Source organism: Octopus sinensis, linkage group LG17, assembly GCF_006345805.1.
Source record: "Octopus sinensis linkage group LG17, ASM634580v1, whole genome shotgun sequence".
Lineage (NCBI taxonomy): Eukaryota > Metazoa > Mollusca > Cephalopoda > Octopoda > Octopodidae > Octopus > Octopus sinensis.
The window spans coordinates 45,318,258-45,328,257 of NC_043013.1; the positions used below are offsets into that span (position 1 = coordinate 45,318,258).

The window sequence follows — 10,000 nt, forward strand, 5'->3', positions numbered from 1 at the left end:
CAAGATTCCACGTTCAGTCCCATTGCGTGACACCTTGGGCAAGTGTCTTCTACTACAGCTTCGAGCTGACCTGTACTCTGGGTGAATTTGGCAGATGGAAACTGAAAGAAACCCGTCGCAGTCATTTGAATGCGGCCATACTGGAGCACCGCATTGAACAAATCAACCCTAGGATTTTTTTTAAAGCCTTGTACTTATTATATTCGTATCTTTTGCTGAACAGCTAAGTCACGGGTACGTAAACACTAGCCCCAAATGTCAAGCGGTGGTGAGGGATAAACACACACACGCACACACATACATACACATATATATATATATATATATATATATATATACACGACGGGCTTCTTCCAGTTTTCGTCTACTAAATCCACTCACAAGGCTTTTGTAGGCCTGGGGTTATAGTAGAAGACACCCAATGTGTCATGTGGTAGGACTGAACCCGAAACCATGTGGTTAGGAAGCAAGTTTCTTACCACACAGCCACTACTGTATCTGTGTATGTGTGCACGCGCGCGCATCTTTCGGATATGTGCTTCTCCCTCACCACCGCTTCACAACCGACGTTGATGTGTTTACGTCCCCATAACTTAGAGGTTCGGCAAAAAAGACTGATAGTATTTATTCTACAAAAATAAATAAATAGGCGCAGGAGTGACTGTGTGGTAAGTAGCTTGCCTACAAACCACATGGTTCCGGGTTCAGTCCTACTGCGTAACACCTTGGGCAAGTGTCTTCTACTATAGCCTCGGGCCGACCAAAGCTTGTGAGTGGATTTGGTAGACGGAAACTGAAAGAAGCCCGTCGTATATATGTGTATATATATATATATATATATATATATATATATATATATATATATATATATATATATATATGCGTGTGTGTGTTTGTGTGTCTGTGTTTGTCCCCCTAGTATTGCTTGACAACCGATGCTGGTGTGTTTATGTCCCCGTAACTTAGCGGTTCGGCAAAAGAGATCGATAGAATAAGTACTGGGCTTACAAAAGAATAAGTCCCGGGGTCGAGTTGCTCGATTAAAGGCGGTGCTCCAGCATGGCCGCAGTCAAATGACTGAAACAAGTAAAAGAGAGAAAAGAGAGTAAATAAATAATAATAAGTAGTGGGGGTCGATTCGTTCGACTAAAAATCTTCTTCCAGGCGGTGCCCCAGAATGGTCGCAGTCTAATGTCTTAAAACAAGTACAAAAGATAAGCCACAACAGCAGCAAAAATATATTTTTTTAAAGAAATGTGCTGTCGTTGGAAGTATTTTCGTTTCATTGTGTAGGAGTTTTGTGGTGGGTGTGGTTCATCTGTAGCATGTGACGCTGGTGTGAAGTGCAATTCTTCACGTCATTGTTATTATAGCTCTAAGTCTACATAGATTGAGCAGAGACGTACAACCAAAAAACATTCCAGCTGTGGCCATCCATCCGTCTTTATTAAGACATAAAAATATCTGGGATTAACATTATACACCGTATTCTTCTAATTTCTTTTTAAAAATAGGCAGAATGTGATTTCAGAGATTTAGCTGCTATTTCTTGCAGAATGAATGACCACGTAGCGGCTCCCTCACTGTTTAAAACATTTTGTTTTTAGTTCGTTATTGCGAGTTTATAGGATTAGGTGTAACGCTGCATTGATTGAGCAGACATATAAAGACGTTCCAGCTGTGGCCATCCGTCTTTATGAATACAAAGTATCTGGGTTACATTGTATATTGTATAGCGTATTTTTCCTATATCGTTTTTTAAAAAGATAGATAGAATAAGATCTGGGAGATTTGGCTGCTATTTCTTGTAGAATAAATCACCACGTAGCGGCTCCTTCACTTTTGTTTTTGTTTTAGTTTGTTATTGAGAGTTTGTAGAGTTAGGTAATAAGGTTGGCATAATTTACGATGGATCCTGCCAACCTACTCATTCTTAGTCCCTGCTGCAGGTTGTACAAACCGCATCCAATCCAGGTTCATTACTACAAGCAATATCGTCCAAACAAACATTATTTCTTCTACTCACAAAACAAACAAAACGCATTCATATCGATATGTACTCGCAAAATGGAAGTCACATCAATAAACCCATCAGGCCCAGCTGTGAGAGGGAGCGGAGGTTTTTTTTTTTATTAGTCCTTTGTATCTTAAATCAATTACTTGCCACCTAAAACTCTGCGACATGTCACAACTGACATGCAGTGGACAGCGAAAAAAAAAAACAAAAAATCTCTGCAATATCATGTTTATAAACTGCAGTCGTTGGTCGGTGTGGGCGCCGTCGCCGCCTCCTCTGCTGCCGCCGCCGTTTTCGCCGCCTCTGCCGTCGCTTCCCCCGCCGCCGCCGTTGTTTTGACGCTTACATGCTTGTACAGGTCTGATAGAATTTATTGAGGTAGATTTTCGATGGCCAGATGCCTTTACCTGCGTTTCCGAATAAGGCGATATTTCTCCATGGTTGGACATGATTTTGTCTGCGTTCAAATTCTTTTCTTCCTTTCAGGAGCCATAAAATAAGTACCAGCTTACTACTAGGGTTGATGTAACTGATTTAACTTCTCCTGGGTATGAGTATAAAAAAGAACAAGACTACATCCCTCTGCCAAGCCATGTTGAGCCAGGGTGATAGAGAAGGCTCATCAAACCAGAATGATCTCAACCTCAAACGCATGACCACTACATCAGACCATGGTTGGTAGAGAGAATATGCTGAGGCCTTCATATTGTAATGGACTGAACATGGTCAATCCTATCCAATCCAATCCAAGTCTTAGCAATAACGAAAATATTACCTGTCAACAAGGGTGGCCTCTTCATGATCACTCAACCAGCAAGAAATATCAGCCAAATTTCCCTCATGTAACTTCCTACCATCATCATCAACTTCATTAAAAGTCTGGTTTCCATGCTGGCTCGGGCTGGTTTAACTGGAAATGGTAAACCAGAGAACTGCACCAGACTCTGGTCTATCTTGGCTTGGTTTCTATGGCTGGATGTCCTTCCTAGCAGCAACCACTCCACAGAGTGTATTGAGCGCAGTCTATGCGCCAGTGGCACAGGTGTCTTTCACACGTCACCGGCACTGACCACGACTATGGTTTCACTCAGTTTGATGTATCTTCTCGAGCACAGCAGTTTGCCAGAAGTCACTTGTCATCACTTCTTCCACAGGTTCCTTCCACAATTAGAGATCAGCACTTCTTCACACAGCAGTCATTTTTAAAATCAAAGAGAAAAAAGTACAGATGGTCATGGCTAGAATGTCTTCAGTTTCAGGTTTGTTCAATCAGGGCTGGCTTCAACAACACCAACAGCAACAACGATTATTCTTTGTAAGCCTAGTACTTATTCTATTGGTCTCTTTTGCCGAACCGCTAAGTTACGGGAACGTAAACACACCAGCATCGATTGTCAAGCAATGCTAGGGGGAAAAACACAGACACACACATATATACATATATACGACGGGGTTCTTTCAGTTTCTGTCTACGAAATCCACTCACAAGGCTTTGGTCGGCCCGAGGCTATAGTAGAAGACACTTGCCCAAGGTGCCATGCAGTGGAACTGAACCCGGAACCATGTGGGTGGTAAGCAAGCTATTTACCACACAGCCACTCCTACGCCTATTGATTATTAATTTAAAAAGCAAATCCTTTCCTGAATTGCAAGGAGCCACTGAAACAGGGGCTTGTTTCTGGTTTCCATTATGATAAGTAAGTTTAAGGCAGCAAGTTGTCAGAATCAGCATGCTGATCAAAATGCTTAGCAGCCTTTTGTCTATTGTTATGTTCTGATTTCAAATCCTGCTGAGGTCACCTTAGCCTTTCATCCTTTTGAGGTCAATCAAATCAAATACCAGTTGACCACTGGGGTTGATGTAATTGACTTAACTCACCCTCCACTCCGAACTTGCTGGCCTTGTGCCAAAATTTGAAACCATTATGATAAGTAAGTTACAACTTAGTCTCTCTTGGCTGTCATAATGGTGACCCCACCAGCACAAGGAACTGAAATCAACCTTTTAAGTAAAGAAATTATTTGTCAAACTTCACTTTCGTATTTCTCTCTGTATTCACTTGACATGCATGAAATAGCAGCCAAGTCATCCTAAAATCAATCACTACCAACTTAAAAGAAAAGTGTACAGTGAAAATATATAGTCCCCTAGATAACCCTAAAAGATGGGATGGCCGCAGCTGGAATCAAGGCTGACGTAAGACCTGGTAGATATGAGTACTGAGCGTTGAATACTGCCGTTCTGGACACACACTACACATGTGAACCCTTAAACTAATGATTGATCTTCTGGTAACTTATTCACTCAGCTCTCCATCTGCCATAAGCAAATGAAAGCATACATCTGTTGTTTCCAACAATATGAAGGACAAGACGAAGATAAGCCTAACCAGGACTGATTTGAGCTACCCTGATTGATCCTTGCAGTTATCAAAAAGGTTTCTCTCTTGCCTGGGTTTCCTTAGGTCAAAGGGAAAGGCAAGACAGGTACATTGATAGGAACAGCCAGATGCAGAGGTTGCCACGGGAGTCAACAATAATCCTCCTCCTCATCATCATCATCATCACGACGTCGACGCCAACAACAACCACCACCACCACCACCACCACCACCACCACCACCACCACCACCACCATCATCATCATCATCATCATCATCATCACCACCACCACCACCACCACCACCATCAACTCCTGCACAAACCTGCCCTATGGGTCCTAGCACTCACAGAGCTGGCTACCAAGTTTTCTTGGGATATGGTGACCAAGATCACAACATTCCTCCGTAACAGGATTCCAGTCCGTTGCCGGGTCACTCATTTACAGCTGAATGAACCGGAGCAACATGAAATGAAGTGTTTTGCTCTCAAGAACACAATGCACAGAATCGTCTTGGGATTGAAACCACGATCTTGTGATCATTAGAGCAACATCCTATCCACTAGATCATATGCCTTAATGAAGTCAATAACGCTAGACTCAAAAGCTTTAATGGGTTCCCACTTCATTCATAGGTTTGCTGGATAGTTGTTGATTCCTCGTTGAGTTTATCTACCTTTATAGGTATTGTTTTATCATCCTGTCAGAATATCTACAGACTCTCCACACAAGACAGTGAGACTCTAGTGTGGTGTTGGCAGTCACTGGCAATCCACCCATGAAATAGTTGTACTGGCTTACATGATCACTAGTACAGAATCATTTTTGATGTGACCTGATATATATATATAACCCTTTAAAAACATTATTTAAAAATTTTTTTTATTTATGCACCCTTTTCAAGCCTAGCCAGGCTCATGGGCCCGGTTTCCCGGTTTCTGTGGCGTATGTGTTCCCAACCAGCTGGACAGGATGCCAGTCCATCACAGCATTACTCAAGAAACAGGAAGAAAGAGTGAGAAAAAGTTGGGGGTGAAAGAGTACAACAGGGGTCATCCCCACCCCCTGCCGGAGCCTTATGGAGCTTTAGGTGTTTTTGCTCAATAAACACACACAACGTCTGGTCCGGGAATCGAAACCGCGATCCTCTGACCGCAAGTTCATTGCCCTAACCACTGGGCCATTGTGCCTCCACTTTAACAACATTAAACAAGTAAAATTGTTAGAACTAAGGATAAAACAAAAACAAAAAAAAACCTCCAAATAACTCAGAACAAAACAACTTTGTCTATTTTATATCACCTGCTCCAAATAAATAGCAATATTGATTTATTTTGAAGCAGTATGAGGTCAACTTCTGAAGCAAAAGCTCCAGTTTTTGAATTAATTAATTACTAAACAATTCTATTTTTCTACACCAACGAATCTTGTATATTTATTCATTGATCCTATCACTACTACTCCAGCAAGTCTAGTGACGGCTATGATTTGCTAAAGAAATCAGAATAACAATGAAACATGTCTGCAGTTGTTTCCCATCCTTTGTGGCAGTGAGGAATGAAAATGATATATATTAGTCATTGATAAATATATTTCTCACAACATTTATGTCTACTTAGCTTTCTTATAATCTCTGCATTATATGTCAACATTTACAATATTATATTCATGCAGATCTCATCTCTGTGTTATTTGTTCTCTAAACAATTCTATTTTCTTGCACCCACATGTGTGTGATCTTGTACATTTAAATCATTATTGCTTTGGCAAGTATGGTGAAGTGAAGGCTATACTTTGCTGTTAAGGTCAGAATGAAAGTGAATCATATCTGGATTTGTCTTTCAAATATGCCAGAAGGAAAATGGAAAATAACATTAGTTCTTAAAGTATTTTTTCTCCATACATCATAATTCATTTTTTTTTCATTTTCATCTAGTTTCAGCTCATGAGCTGTGGCTATGCTGGGGCACCGCCATCGAAAATAAAGATAGGCGCTGTCCCAAGTGAGATTCAAACTCACGACCCCTGGTTTACAAGACCAGTGCTCTAAACCTCTGAGCTATTGGGGCACACTATTTCTGGTTAGATCTTTTTTATTATTGCTCTTTATACTAAATATGTCAATGTTAACTTAAATATTATATTTCACTAAATTCACCTCAGTATGTCACCAAAATTTGTTTTGATAATCTTTGAAAGAGGACAAAAAAAGTCAACCCTTGTGAAATTTGATCTCACAATGAAGACAGTTGAAGCAAACACAGCAGTCATTTAGTTCAATGTTTTACTGACACAGTAATGCAATTATAGTGCCAAAATAATTTGGAAGTTTTTTTTTGTTAATTGGCAGGTTTATAGCTGTGTGGTTAAGGAACTTGCTTAAAAACCGTGTGGTTTTTTGGGTTCAATCCCATTACAAGGCAACTTGATCAAATGTTAGATTAATGTTAGGGAAACTTTTGGTGCTTGCAACTGTTATGATAGTTGCGGGAGTTGCTGTTACTAATTTTCCACTTGGAGGAGCCTTGGGCAATTTGAAGCTGTAGAAGAAAACTCAGTGACAGATGGCAAGGCTCATCACAGCCATCATCATCATCATTGTCGTCATCATCATCATCATCATCATTGTTGCCATCATCATTATCATCATCATCATCATCATTATCCTTATCTTCATCATCATCATCATCATCATCATCATTGTTATTATCATCATCTTCGTCATCTTCGTCATCATCGTCATCATCATCATTGTCGTCATCATCATCATCAACATCATTGTCATCATTATCATTGTTGTCATCGTTGTCATCATCATCATCATCATCATTATCCTTATCTTCATCATCATCATCATCATCGTCATCATTGTTATCATCATCATCTTCGTCATCATCATCATCAACATCATTGTCATCATTGTCATCGTTGTCATCATCATCATCATCAACGTCTTCATTTAGCATCCATTTTTCATGCTGGCATAGCTTCAATGGTTTGACATGCACAAACAATCTAGAGGGCTGCACCAGGCTCCAGTCATCTGATTTTGGCATGGTTTTTGCGGCTGGTTGCTCTTCCCAACACCAACCATCCACAGAGTGTACTGGGTGCTTTTTAAGTGGTGACTACAGGAGTGCTCCTTATGTGGCACCAGCACAGGTGCCCTCTATGTGGTGCCAGTATGGGTGTGTTTTACATGGTGCTTGCATGGGTGACTTTTGTGTGGTGCTGGCATAAATGCTTTTTATATGACACTGGTACGGATACTTCTTATGTGGCACCTGCTCATAAAACCAAAAAGAATAAAAAACAAAAACAAAAAGAAAACCCCACAAAACAGGTATTGTAATTGTGCAGGTGGCATGTAAAAAGCACCCACTCCACTCGCGGAGTGGTTGGCGTTAGGAAGGGCATCCAGATCAGAAACTCTGCCAGATCAGACTGGAGCCTGGAGCGGCCCCTGGCTTCCCAGACCCCGGTCAAACCGTCCAACCCGTGCTAGCGCGGAAAACGGACGTTAAACGATGATGATGATGATGATGATGATGTAGTGTTATTTACACCATATTTTAAAACTACTATCACGTACTATACTAACTATAGGCTAACGAGGGAACTGCCAAACATATTCACACATTGCTAGAAATAGCAGCCAAATTCCCTGTCAGATCACAACCTATCATTTTAAACAAGAAGAATATACTGGATAGTGTTATCCTGAGTACATTATACTTGGGGAAAAAAAGATGGGATGGTCACAGCTGGAGTGCTTTGAATGAAAGCTCTGAACCATGAGAGCTGACCCAGAGCTAAGCAGGAGTGACAATAATAACATTGTTTTATTATACTACATATTTATACAACCACATTTAATCCTTCACTGCATGCTAGACTATATTTTCTTGTCACAAGTCAATGTATGAGTCCCTCCATGGTGGGTTGACTGACCTGTAAGAAATAGCAGTCAAAACTCCTGTAACTCACACCCCATCCTCCTAAAAAGGAAAAGTACACTGGATTAGATAATTCTAGGTAACACTATGTTTGGAATAAAAGATAAGGTGACCATAGTCTAACTGTATGTTTTATATGTTTATATCCATGTATATTTGTATACATATATATATGTATGTATATATATATAATATATATATAATATATATATATATATATATATATAATATATATATATATATATATATATATATATATATATATTTGTATGGATTGTTGATTGTTTATCTTGTATCCGTAATTATTTGATGTTAGAATCTATTATATGTATTGTTAAGTGAAGATTACTATAAATAAAATAATATTGTTATTATTGATAAACATAATAATCATAATAATAATAATCATAATAATAATAATAATAATAATAATAATAATAATAATAATAATAAATGCCCTGATGCAGTACCAGGCAGTGGCTCTCGTGACTTCTGATCTTAACTGATTGGAAGTGTTATCATGTACATTGTTTTGTCTTGGTATAAAAGATGAGCTACAGCAAATATTCTGCTCAGTACCACAGATTTGCTTGTCAGTTGTTTGACCATAACCAGTTGAGCATGTCCCTTAGTGGCTGCCGATATGTGCATCTCTGATCACGAGCAGAAGTATTGGGGGAGCATCATAGCCATGTATTGAAAGGAATTCTTTGGGGTTTGAATAATTCACCTCTGGAAACATGGGTGATTCATTCAACATCCTTAAACAACCCTTATTCAGGGACCTTTTGAGCGGGATGGGTTACTCAACCAGAAGAAAATTCTAACTGGGCCTTACCTGCAAGGTCATGTGCTGTTTATCTTGATATGAGATCACCATGTCAAACCCATATGGTTGTGATGCATGTGCCTAGTGTACCCTTATCAGATGGGTAGTCATGATGGGTATACTGGGGCTTCATATATTTTACCCCTGTGTCACTTTGATGGCATGCACTGCTCTCTCACTCAATAATAATAATAATAATAATAATAATAATAATAATAATAATAATAATAAATGCCCTGATGCAGTACCAGGCAGTGGCTCTCGTGACTTCTGATCTTAACTGATTGGAAGTGTTATCATGTACATTGTTTTGTCTTGGTATAAAAGATGAGCTACAGCAAATATTCTGCTCAGTACCACAGATTTGCTTGTCAGTTGTTTGACCATAACCAGTTGAGCATGTCCCTTAGTGGCTGCCGATATGTGCATCTCTGATCACGAGCAGAAGTATTGGGGGAGCATCATAGCCATGTATTGAAAGGAATTCTTTGGGGTTTGAATAATTCACCTCTGGAAACATGGGTGATTCATTCAACATCCTTAAACAACCCTTATTCAGGGACCTTTTGAGCGGGATGGGTTACTCAACCAGAAGAAAATTCTAACTGGGCCTTACCTGCAAGGTCATGTGCTGTTTATCTTGATATGAGATCACCATGTCAAACCATATGGTTGTGATGCATGTGCCTAGTGTACCCTTATCAGATGGGTAGTCATGATGGGTATACTGGGGCTTCATATATTTTACCCCTGTGTCACTTTGATGGCATGCACTGCTCTCTCACTCAATAATAATAATAATAATAATATAATAATAAT

The 10,000-nt window shown here is 39.7% G+C and overlaps 1 non-coding gene across 1 annotated transcript; it reads right to left on the reverse strand.

The window, feature by feature from the left end:
* Window positions 1–6,391: 6,391 nt before the first annotated feature.
* Window positions 6,392–6,465, reverse strand: Trnat-ugu. The gene has a single exon. It is a non-coding gene; the product is annotated as a tRNA-Thr (tRNA).
* Between the last annotated feature and the right edge of the window lie 3,535 nt (window positions 6,466–10,000).